This window comes from Bubalus bubalis, chromosome 5 (assembly GCF_019923935.1).
Source record: "Bubalus bubalis isolate 160015118507 breed Murrah chromosome 5, NDDB_SH_1, whole genome shotgun sequence".
In the NCBI taxonomy this organism is placed as follows: domain Eukaryota; kingdom Metazoa; phylum Chordata; class Mammalia; order Artiodactyla; family Bovidae; genus Bubalus; species Bubalus bubalis.
Window position 1 is genome coordinate 80,674,924 of NC_059161.1, and position 12,334 is coordinate 80,687,257.

Below are 12,334 nucleotides of genomic sequence, written 5' to 3' on the forward strand. Positions count from 1 at the left end.
GAGGAAACCATGTTATTATTGAGAGCCTAGTCTACCATAGGTATTAAAAAAGGAGGATGAAATTAACAATTATTAAGGTTACACAAGTATGCCACATGATATTTATGTCCTTTAATCTTTGTAATCAGATTATTTTGTCTAAAATTTTACATGAAAAAGACTTGAAAGATTGCTAACTTTTTTTCCAGTAAGTAAGAGAGAAAGTCAAGTTTAGTATGGTTAAGCAAAACACATGTACTTTCTATTTTATGTATTAACACTTCATTAATAATAAATTTCTTTTTATCAACCAACCTTTGCAGACACAGTTTATTTACATATCAAGGGCAAAATCTTCCAGAATAATGTTTAGTACGAAAATATTTTAGAGTCCATGATGTTGGAGACTGTCTTTGACACCCTTATTTCTCAGACTGTAGATCGGGGGATTCAACATGGGGATGACCACTGTGTAAACACAGATGCCACTTTGATTGTGTGCCTGGAGAGTGTGGAGCTGGGCACAGAGTAGAGGAAGAGGATGGTGCCGGGGAAGATGCTGATGGCGGTCAGGTGGGAGGCGCAGGTGGAGAAGGCTTTGCGGCCACCACAGGCTGAAGGCATCTTGAGGATGGTGACGACAATAAACACATAAGACAGGAGAATGATGAGAATGTGCTGACCTCATTAAAGGTGGAGAAAATGAAAAGCAGCAACTGGTTGAGATAAGTATCAGATAAAGAGAGGGAAAGCAGGTAAGAGAACTCACAGAAGAAGTGAGTTGATTGTGTCAAAACCTCAAAATGATAATTTGATAACAGTACAGGTGAGTATCAAGGAGCAAGCTACTCCCCAAGCATAAGATTCAACCACTAACATGGCACAGAGTCTCGGGAACATGGCCACCATGTAGAGCAGAGGGTTGCAGATGGCCACGAAGTGGTCTTAGGCCATCACAGCTAATAAAAAGGACTCAGTCACCACAATGGTACAAACAAAAAAGAATTGTATTACACAACCTACAACTGAAATGGTTCTGTCTTCTACCATGAGGTTCACCATGGTCTTGGGAGCAACAAAGGAGGAATAAGAAAAGTCCATGAAGGGGAGGTGGCTGAGGAAAAAGTACATAGGGGTGTGCAGTTTGGGGTTAATTTTGATGGTTGGAATCATACCAAGATTCCCTGCCATAGTGACACTGTAGATGGTAAAGAATGTCAAGAAGAGGGGGACTTGCAACTCTGGGTAATCGGAGAAGCCCAGGAGAGTGAACACGGCCCCACTTTTATTTCTCTCTGATAGAAACATGGCTTCTGTTTGTCAGAATCTGAATCAGTCCTAGAAAGAAAAATATTAAGGGAAATAAGGATGTAAGACACTTGGTTAACTATTCCTTTCCAAAGCTGGAAGAGGAAGCAAAGTGTCTCTTTTAGAACCTCTCTCTGTGTTTCTTACTCACGATTGCTAAATCTCTAAAATTTAAAAAAGATAACCATTTAAACTTTTCTTTAAATAGCACAGTACCATTATTGAACTTTTTAGTTTGAATTATAATTTCAACATTTAGAGATAATATGAAATCAAAAGATTTGGGAGTTATTTTAAGTGAAATCCTTCTATAACACTTTTAGGTCCTCTTGAACATTATAAATTCATAAAAGATTAGCCTAGCCTAGTACCATAACAGATTATTTCAGTCCTAAAACTAGCAGCAGAAATGAGAAAATTTTAAATTACACTTTGCATCACATGTTCACAATGTGACACTAAGAATGACCCCTCTAACAGTTTACATCTGTACCTTTATTGTTAATTCCACATGATACTTTAACATTTACTTTTGTTTCTGACTCAGTAAATCTATTGTCAAAATAAACCTTAGTTAATTTTTTTCAGATAGTGTTCTTCTCAACCCAGGGAGCCCTAATTATCCCACCTCATTGCTTGTGGAATAATAACACTGAACAAATAATAAGGATAATACAGTCTATGTCTTTATCAAAGACACGACAAAGCAGAAGACAGAGATCCTTGACTTTCCCTCTAAGAGGCAAATAAGGATCAATCTACATGTCTGTGACTGGAATCTTGATCCGGACTCCCGGAAATTTTCCATTTGTCTAAACGAGAATCTATGTTCAATGTCTTAGTACTAAGATACTCCATTTACTCATAATCATGTTCCAATTTGTGACAAACTAGTGATCTTAAACCTATGGGAAATTGTCCAATGAAAATGTACATATCAGAGAGCTATACTAGAAGGCAGCAGCAGGTGAGATGACAAAGGAAGTTGAGAAAAATGTAACTAACTCTACTAAAGATTCTAACTTAGAAATGCCCATAAATAAAGACATTTATTCTGTCCCTATATTACCTGTAAAAGAGAAAGATCAAACATTTAAGGTAGTACTTCAGTGTGATATTTCATGAGAAAATGCTAATAGAAAAGAATTGTATTTCTCTAATTGGTGACCAATGACTTCTCAAGGGATAGTGATAAAGAATCCACCTGCCAATGTAGGAGATGCAAGAGATGCAGGTTCAATCCCTGGGTTGGGAAGATCCTCTGGTGGAGGAAATGGCAACCCACTCCAGTATCCTTGAGAGGAAAATTATGTGGACAGAGTCGGGTTGGCTATATAGTCCATGAAGTCACAAAGAATAGGACACAACTGAGTGACTCAGCACACATGCATGCATAATTGGTGACCTACACCTCTTAGACCCTACCATACCAGGACTTTTCTCTATCATTTCCGATAAGGTTGTCTCTAGTCCCATAACTCAAGAAATAGATTTTATATGGCTCAGCAGTGATGTCATATCATAGGCAAAACTGAGACACTCAAGATCCCTATATCTTCCTATACTCATAAATTTGAGTATAAATTTTAAAAAGACAATCTATCACAAAGCTAGACATTCTAAATATAGCTGATTTGTCTAAGCCCCTTGAAAATTAATATTAAACTAATGTTTTATTTCATCCAATGGATTTTGTGACCCAAATGTTATTTTTAAATTGCTGGTGAGTTTCTTTGGATTTAGGAAATATGACAGCTAATATCTTTCCTATATCTTTCTTCTCTATTTTGTTTAATTTTTGCTCTCAAGGCTGGTTTACATACCTAATTAAAAATAGTGCCTTTTACTTTTCTTTCACTAGCATTTGTTTAATCTCTGCTTATTTTTTTATTAAATATTTGTCTTTATTTCAATTTGACTACTCCTTCAAAAGTTTGTAGACACCAGATAATGCACCTCTCACAGATTCTCAGAGCTCTTCTTACCCTCCATTCCAGGCACTTGTTTGTGTTCAGTCACTCCATTGCTTCAGACTCTTGTGAACCCATGGACTGCATGTAGCTCACCAGACTCCTTTGCCCGTGGAATTTTTTCCAGGCAAGAATACTGAAGTGGGTTACCATTTCCTACTCCAGGGATGTTCCTAAACCAGGGATCAAACCTGAGTCTCTTGCATCTCTTGCACTGGCAGCAGATTCTTTACCACTGTTCCACCGGGGAAGCCTTGTTGTTTTAAGGGCTCAGCTGAGCCAGTTCTCACACAAAGCTCTGTAGGCTGAGTCCACTTCCTCTTCCTTTACAGTTCAGATTGGTAACTTTCACAATGACTCAGTATTACTCAAGGACTCTCTATGTCTAAATGGTAAATTTTCCCTCACACTGTTTTTCTAATACCCTACTTAGAAAATAATATTAATTTTTGTTTAGAATCTTATTTTTGAATTTAATTTTGGTTGGAAGGGATATATACAGATATACCTGCTCCCTTCTGAGCCTCCCCCTCCCTCCCATGCCTTCTCCTAGGTCATCACAGAGTGCCAGGCTGAGCTCTTGTGTTTCACAGCAGCTTCCCATGATACCTGCTGATGGGTGAAAGTAGAATCTCTCCTGGTTGGGAGTGATGGATATAGCCTTATATCTAAAGTCACAACCTATGGGGCAGAAACCCTAGAGACTGTCTGTTTCCTCATTCTCTTAAAGCCTTGAAATGATTAAAATTAATCACAATTCTCTGATGTAATTCTTTTTTGTGTTCTATAAAACCTGGAGCAGCATTAGGGACATTTCACATGAACATTTGTAGGTTAAAATCACTTCTCTCAGACCCTTCCTCACACTGATACTTTTTTACAGTTATAAATTATGTAATTATAGATGAAATCATTATTAAATATTAATTTAAGGACTATAACATGCCAGGCATAACCTTGTTCCTCCATAATTTTACTCTAACATATGGAAGAAGTATGAAGGTCCAGCATTTAGATCATCATAATTCATTGAGAGTTAAAGCAGAGATATTTACTAAGTTTAATATTTAGTTTGGACAATGAACTGATCCCTTTAAAATAACTGTTCTGTTCGATTGCACCACCACATCCATTCCATTAATTACTTCTGTTTATTGAATTATTGAAATAACACATATTCATTGTAGAAACCAAGGACTATAGAATTTAAATAAGGAAAATTAACACAGTAGAAATAATTCAAGTCCATTTCAAATCTCACAGTCAAGTTTAGTAAATATGACCAACATTACCTGAAGTAAAAGATAAAGGTGAGCATCTCCAGTGGTGCAGTGTGGGCATCATTTATCCCCTGAAATGATGTGATGAGAAACTTCATCTCTGTGACATTCTTTCCACAGAATCTATTATCTCATCTTACTATAAGAAAATTATTAAGCAAACCCATATCTGCAAGCATTCTACAGGATACCTCATCCATACTCCTTAAAATTATTGAAGCCAAAGGGGGAAAAAAAAAAAAAAGGAAAGAGTCAAAATTTGTCACGATCAGACATTAGGGAGACATGGTGACAGTACAGTGTGGTACCTGGATTGGGTCCAAGAAAACAAAGGGAATTAAAGGGAAAAGCTGATGGAATCCAAGTAAAATTTAGATTTTAGTGATCATATTGTACTAATATTTATTTTTATTTTATTGTGGTAAGAACATTTCACATAGGACCTACCAAATTAAGATATTTTAAATGTACAATACAGTATTGTTGACTACCAATATGATTTTTGTACAGTATATCTCTAGAACCCATTTAACTTGCTTAATTGATATTTTATGTCCATTGATTTGTAACTTCCTGTTTCCTCTCCTCTTGCCTCTGACATCTATCACTCCACTTTTTGACTCCATGAACATATAAGTGGAGTTATACAGTATTTGTCTTTCTGTGACTGACATATTTCACTAAGCATACTGTCATCCATGTGGTAATTTACTGCATAATTTCTTTTTTTTTTTAATGCCATTTTTATGTACATGCCACATTTTCTTGATCCACTTTTTGGTCCATAGACATTTAGGTTATTTCTAATCTTTGTTATTGTGAATAGCTCTGCAATGAACAAGGGAATGCTAATCTCTTTTAAATCATCATTTTAATTCTTTTGAATTAAATAAATATTTGAATTAAATAAATAAATATTCAGAAGCAGAGTTACTGGATTATCAGAGCATATATTTAATTTTTATACTATGAAAGGTCATCATACTATTTTCACAAGTATATTTAAGTAACAATCAGAAGGCATTTTTTCCATGCCAGTTCTCACTATCATAATTCTTTATCAGTGATTTTTTTCAGAGATTTTCAATTCTGACTCTATTGATATTTTGGACTGGATTATTCTTTTTATGGGACCTATCCTGTGCAGCTTCTCTGGCCTCTGTCCACTAGATGATAGTACCTTCACCCCTGGCCCCTGCATTATGACACCAAAAATGCCTCCAGATATTGTCTATTGTCCCCTTGGGAGGTGAGGGGGAGTGAATAAACCACTGACCATCTTTTACTCGATTCTGGTAGATTTTCATGTCCTTCTAGTTAACTTATATGCAATTAAATATCTATTTCCTTATCTCCCAAATATTATTATATAAGCCACGTGTATTATCGTCAATCCTGGGAAGCGTGGTATCTAAAATGTTTATCCTTACAATTTCTTCCCATTGTTTTTGCTTGTGGTCTTGCGAGTCAGCACTTGTTTTTCCATGCCAGGCCAATTGGTGTAAAGAACAGTGCAGGAATGGTGAAGAGGAGCTACCCCACGTCCGAGGTCAGGGGCGGCAGCCGAGAGGAGCTACCCCACGCCTGAGGCCAGGGGCTGCGGCAGGGAGGAGCACCCCCACCTCCAAGGAGCGGTGGCTGCGCTGGTGCAGGAGGGCCTAGCTATTCCATGTTCAAGGTCAGAAGGGGCGGTGGTGAGAAGATACCCCTCGTCCAAGGTAAGGAGCAGCGGCTGGGCTTTGCTGGAGCAGACGTGAAGAGATATCCCACGTCCAAGGTAAGAGAAACCCAAGTAAGACAGTAGGTGTTGCAAGAGGGCATCAGAGGGCAGACACACTGAAACCATATTCACAGAAAACTACTCAATCTAATCACACTAGGACCACAGCCTTGTCTAACTCAATGAAACTAAGCCATGCCCGTGGGGCCACCCAAGACGGGCGGGTCATTGTGGAGAGGTCTGACAGAATGTGGTCCACTGGAGAAGGGAATGGCAAACCACTTCAGTATTCTTGCCTTGAGAACCCCATGAACAGTATGAAAAGGGAAAATGATAGGATGCTGAAAGGGGAACTCCCCAGGTCAGTAGGTGCCCAATATGCTACTGGAGATCAGTGGAGAAATAACTCCAGAAAGAATGAAGGGATGGAGCCAAAGCAAAAACAATACCCAGTTGTGGATGTGACTGGTGATAGAAGCAAGGTCCGATGCTGTAAAGAGCAATATTGCATAGGAACCTGGAATGTCAGGTCCATGAATCAAGGCAAATTGGAAGTGGTCAAACAAGAGATGGCAGGAGTGAACGTTGACATTCTAGGAATCAGAGAACTAAAATGGACTGGAATGGGTGAATTTAACTCAGATGATCATTATATCTACTACTGCGGGTAGGAATCCCTCAGAAGAAATGAAGTAGCCATTATGGTCAACAAGAGTTCGAAATGCAGCACTTGGGTGCTATCTCAAAAACGACAGAATGATCTCTGTTCGTTTCCAAGGCAAACCATTCAATATCACAGTAATCCAAGTCTATGCCCCAACCAGTAACGCTGAAGAAGCTGAAGTTGAACGGTTCTAGGAAGACCTACAAGACTTTTTAGAACTAACACCCCAAAAAGATATCCTTTTCATTATAGGAGACTTCAATGTAAAAGTAGGAAGTCAAGAAACACCTGGAGTAACAGGCAAATTTGGCCTTGGAATACGGAATGAAGCAGGGCAAAGACTAATAGAGTTTTGCCAAGAAAACGCACTGGTCATAGCAAACACCCTCTTCCAACAACACAAGGGAAGACTCTACACATGGACATCACCAGATGGTCAACACCAAAATCAGATTGATGATATTCTTTGCAGCCAAAGATGGAGAAGCTCTATACAGTCAACAAAAACAAGACTGGGAGTTGACTGTGGCTCAGATCATGAACTCCTTATTGCCAAATTCAGACTGAAATTGAATTGAAAGTAGGGAAAATCACTAGACCATTCAGGTATGACCTAAATCAAATCCCTTATGATTATATAGTGGAAGTGAAAAGTGGATTTAAGGGACTAGATCTGATAGATAGAGTGCCTGATGAACTATGGACTGAGGTTTGTGACATTGTACAGGAGACAGGGATCAAGACCATCCCCATGGAAAAGAAATGCAAACAAGCAAAATGGCTGTCTGGGGAGGCCTTACAAATAGCTGTGAAAAGAAGAGAAGTAAAAAGCAAAGGAGAAAAGGAAAGATATAAGCATCTGAATGTAGAGTTCCAAAGAATAGCAAGAAGAGATAAGAAAGCCTTCCTCAGTGATCAATGCAAAGAAATAGACAAAAACAACAGAATGGGAAAGACTAGAGATCTCTTCAAGAAAATTAGAGGTACCAAGGGAACATTTCATGCAAAGATGGGCTTGATAAAAGACAGAAATGGTATGGGCCTAACAGAAGCAGAAGATATTAAGGAGAGGTGGCAAGAATACACAGAAGAACTGTACAAAAAAGATCTTCACGACCCAGATAATCACGATGGTGTGATCACTGACCTAGAGCCAGATATCCTGGAATGTGAAGTCAAGTGGGCTTTAGAAAGCATCACTATGAACAAAGCTAGTGGAGGTGATGGAATTCCAGTTAAGCTATTCCGAATCCTGAAAGATGATGCTGTGAAAGTGCTGAAATGAATATGCCAGCAAATTTGGAAAACTCAGCAGTGGCCACAGGACGGGAAAAGATCAGTTTTCATTCCAATCCCAAAGAAAGGCAATGCCAAAGAATGCTCAAACTACCGCACAATTGCACTCATCTCATATGCTAGTAAAGTAATGCTCAAAATTCTCCAAGCCAGGCTTCAGCAATATGTGAACCGTGAACTTCCAGATGTTCAAGCTGGTTTTAGAAAAGGCAGAGGAACCAGAGATCAAATTGCCAACATCTGCTGGATCATCAAAAAAGCAAGAGAGTTTCAGAAAAACATCTATTTCTGCTTTATTGACTATGCCAAAGCCTTTGATTGTGTGGATCACAACAAACTGTGGAAAATTCTGAAAGAGATGGGAATACCAGACCAGTTGACCTGCGTCTTGAGAAATCTGTATGCAGGTCAGGAAGCAACAGTTAGAACCGGACATGGAACAACAGACTGGTTCCAAATAGGAAAAGGAGTTTGTCAAGGCTGTATATTGTCACCCTGCTATTTAACTTCTATGCAGAGTACATCATGAGAAACGCTGGGCTGGAAGAAGCACAAGCTGGAATCAAGATTGCTGGGAGAAATATCAATAACCTCAGATATACAGATGACACCACCCTTATGGCAGAAAGTGAAGAGGAACTAAAAAGCCTCTTGATGAAAGTAAAACAGGAGAGTGAGACAGTTGGCTTAAAACTCAACATTCAGAAAACTAAGATCATGGCATCTGGTCCCATCACTTCATGGGAAGTAGATGGGGAAACAGTGGAAACAGTGTCAGACTTTATTTTTTGGGGCTCCAAAATCACTGCAGATTGTGACTGCAGCCATGAAATTAAAAGATGCTTACTCCTTGGAAGAATAGTTATGACCAACCTAGATAGCATATTCAAAAGCAGAGACATTACTTTGCCAACAAATGTCCATCTAGTCAAGGCTATGGTTTTTCCAGTGGTCATGTATGGATGTGAGAGTTGGACTGTGAAGAAAGCTGAGAGCTGAAGAATTGATGCTTTTGAACTGTGGTGTTGGAGAAGACTCTTGAGAATCCCTTGGACTGCAAGGAGATCCAACCAGTCCATTCTGAAGGAGATCAGCCCTGGGATTTCTTTGGAGGGAATGATGCTAAAGCTGAAACTCCAGTACTTTGGCCACCTCATGCCAAGAGTTGACTCATTGGAAAAGACTCTGATGCTGGAAGGGATTGGGGGCAGGAGGAGAAGGGGATGACAGAGGATGAGATGGCTGTATGGCATCACTGACTCAATGGATGTGAGTCTGAGTGAACTCCGGGAGTTGGTGATGGACAGGGAGGCCTGGCATGCTGTGATTCATGGGGTCGCAAAGAGTCGGACACGACTGAGAGACTGAACTGAACTGAACTGAAGTGAAAATCTTATTTAGAGAAACCTTGTTGATTCTATTTCTCCAGAAGTTTCCTTTTAATTCTTTTAAATTCAATTTTGGTTAAATACCTGCCTATTCTACCTTGCACAGTTCTACCCCGAATGGCAGAAGCAGAGAGACATGCACCAAAGAGTCTCAGGGCCCCTCTGTCCTCACTCCCAGGAAACACTTGTTCAGGACACTGCTATGAAGGAGTTCAGCTAAGCCAGGCCCTTCTAAATATCTTTCAGGAAAATATGCACTTCTTGTTCCTGATATGTAATGTTTGCGGTGACTCAAAATTTCCCCAAGTGATTTCCCTCATGAAGAAATAACTGAAGCTAAGGTATCTATTAGATACCCTACATGGGACTGTGGAAAAGGCAGCCCCACGCCCCTGCCCTCCAGAGGACTTGTTGATTTACCTGGAAGGCCGAGTCCCATATGTCTCCTCCACTCTCTGTGGCACAAGGCCCTAGAGAGAATCCCTTTCCTTCCTCTTCAGAGGCTCAAAACAAGCAATTAAAGCTAATTATTGTTTTCTGATGCAATTTATATTTCTTGAAAACATGAGGAAAAATCAATAGCAGACTTAGAAACATTGTATATGAAAGTAAATCAAAAGTTTAACTGTCACCTTCTCACTAAGCCCCATTATCATTCCCAGAGACTCCAAAACTGTTGCATAATGACATCACAGCAAAAGTACGGAGAAGGCAATGGCACCCCACTCCAGTACTCTTGCCTGGAAAATCCCATGGACGTTGTTTTTGTCTATTTCTTTCCATTGTTCACTGAGGAAGGCTTTCTTATCTCTCCTTGCTATTCTTTGGAACTCTGCATTCAGATGGGTATATCTTTGCTTTTCTCCTTTGCCTTTAGCTTAACTTCTTTTTCAGCTATTTGTAAGGCCTCCTTAGACAGCCATTTTGCCTTTTTGCATTTCTTTTTTTGGGGATGGTCTTGATCACTGCCTTCTATACAATGTCAGGAACCTATGTCCATAGTTCTTCAGGCACTCTCTCTATCAGATCTACTCCCTTGAATCTGTTTGTCACTTCTACTGTATAATCATTAGGGATTTGATTTAGGTCATACCTGAATGGTCTCCAACTGTTTGAGACCCCATGGATGGTCATCTGCCAGGATCCTCTGTCCATGGTATTCTCCAGGCAAGAATACTGCAGTGGGTTGCCATTCCCCTCTCCAGGGCATTTTCCTGACCCAGGAATTTAACCCAGGTCTCCTGATTTGTAGGCAGATTCAGTGGTTTTCCCTACTTTCTTCAATTTAAGTCTGAATTTTGCAATAAGGAATTCATGATCTGAGCCACAGTCAGCTCCTGGTCTTGTTTTTGCTGTCTGTATAGAGCTTCTCCATCTTTGACTGCAAATAATATAACCAATCTGATTCAATATTGAGCATCTGGTGATGTCCATGTATACAGACATCCCTTGTGTTGTTGGAAGAAGGTGTTTGCTATGACCAGTGCATTCTCCTGGCAAAACTCTGTTAGCCTTTGCCCTGGTTCATTTTGTACTCCAAGGCCTATTACTATTCTGTTTTCCATCTCTTTAATTTTGTCATTTTGAAAGTGTTATATAAATGGAATCATATAGTATGTAACCCATAGCCTTTTGATACTGGCTTATTTTCACTCAGTATAATTCTTTTGCAATACCACCAAGTGTTGAGTGTATTGAAAGCTCAATTCTTTCCATTGCTGAATAGTATTCCATGGAGTGAATGCTCCATGTCTAAGGGCAAATAAGAAGCCCCAAGAAGATGATAGGAGGGGCAAAATCATGTTTAGAATCAAACCCCATACCCACCAGAGATGCTCAGATGGCTGAAACAAAGCCTTGTGCACACCAGGACCCAGAGACCCCACAGAAACTGAGCCAGACCTGCCAGAGTGTTTGAGTATCTCCTGCAGAGGCATGGGTCAGCAGTGGCCAGCTATGGGGACATGGGCTCTGGCTGCAGTAGACCTGGGTCATGCAGGGTGTGGCATAAGCCCTCTTGGAGGATATCACTATTTGTGCCACTATAGAGCCGCCAAGCAGGTGACCCACAAACCACACAGAACAATAATACCAAAGAAAGTCTTGCACTGTTAAAAAAGTTCTAGGACCCACAATATATTTCCCAACCTGGGGATCTGGCAAAGGGACTGAGAACTCCCAAGATATTCTCTTTGGAGGCCAGTGAGATTTGATTACAGAACTTCCACAGGACTGGGGAAACAGATTTGGAGTACATGTTTGTTTGTACAAAGTACAAAACTTTGTGCACACAAGGAGCCAAGAGATAGGAGCAGTGTCCCCACAAGAGACTGAGCTGTACTTACCTGTGAGTGTCCAGGGGTCTCTGGTGGAGGCATGGGTCAACTGTGGCCTGCTGCAGAGTCCAGGCACTGAATACAACAGTGTGTGCACAAGTCCTTGTGAAGGTCAGCATTACCACAATTACCCCCACCACAGTTTGCCTAGGCCAAACAACAGGGAGAGAACACAGCCCTGCCCATCAACAGAGAGTTGGATTAAAGATTTACTGAGCATGGCTCTGCCCATCAGAATAAGACCTAGTTTCTCCCACAGTCAGTCTCTCCCATCAGGAAGCTTCCAAAAGCCTCTTATCCTTATCCATCAGAGGGCAGACAGAATGAAAAACACAATCACAGAGAACTAACCAAACTGATTACATGGATCACAGCCTTGTCTAACCAGTCTTG

The 12,334-nt window shown here is 40.1% G+C and overlaps 1 pseudogene; it reads right to left on the reverse strand.

The window, feature by feature from the left end:
• Positions 1 to 348: 348 nt before the first annotated feature.
• Positions 349 to 1,358, reverse strand: LOC112582788 (annotated as a pseudogene).
• Positions 1,359 to 12,334: the final 10,976 nt, after the last annotated feature.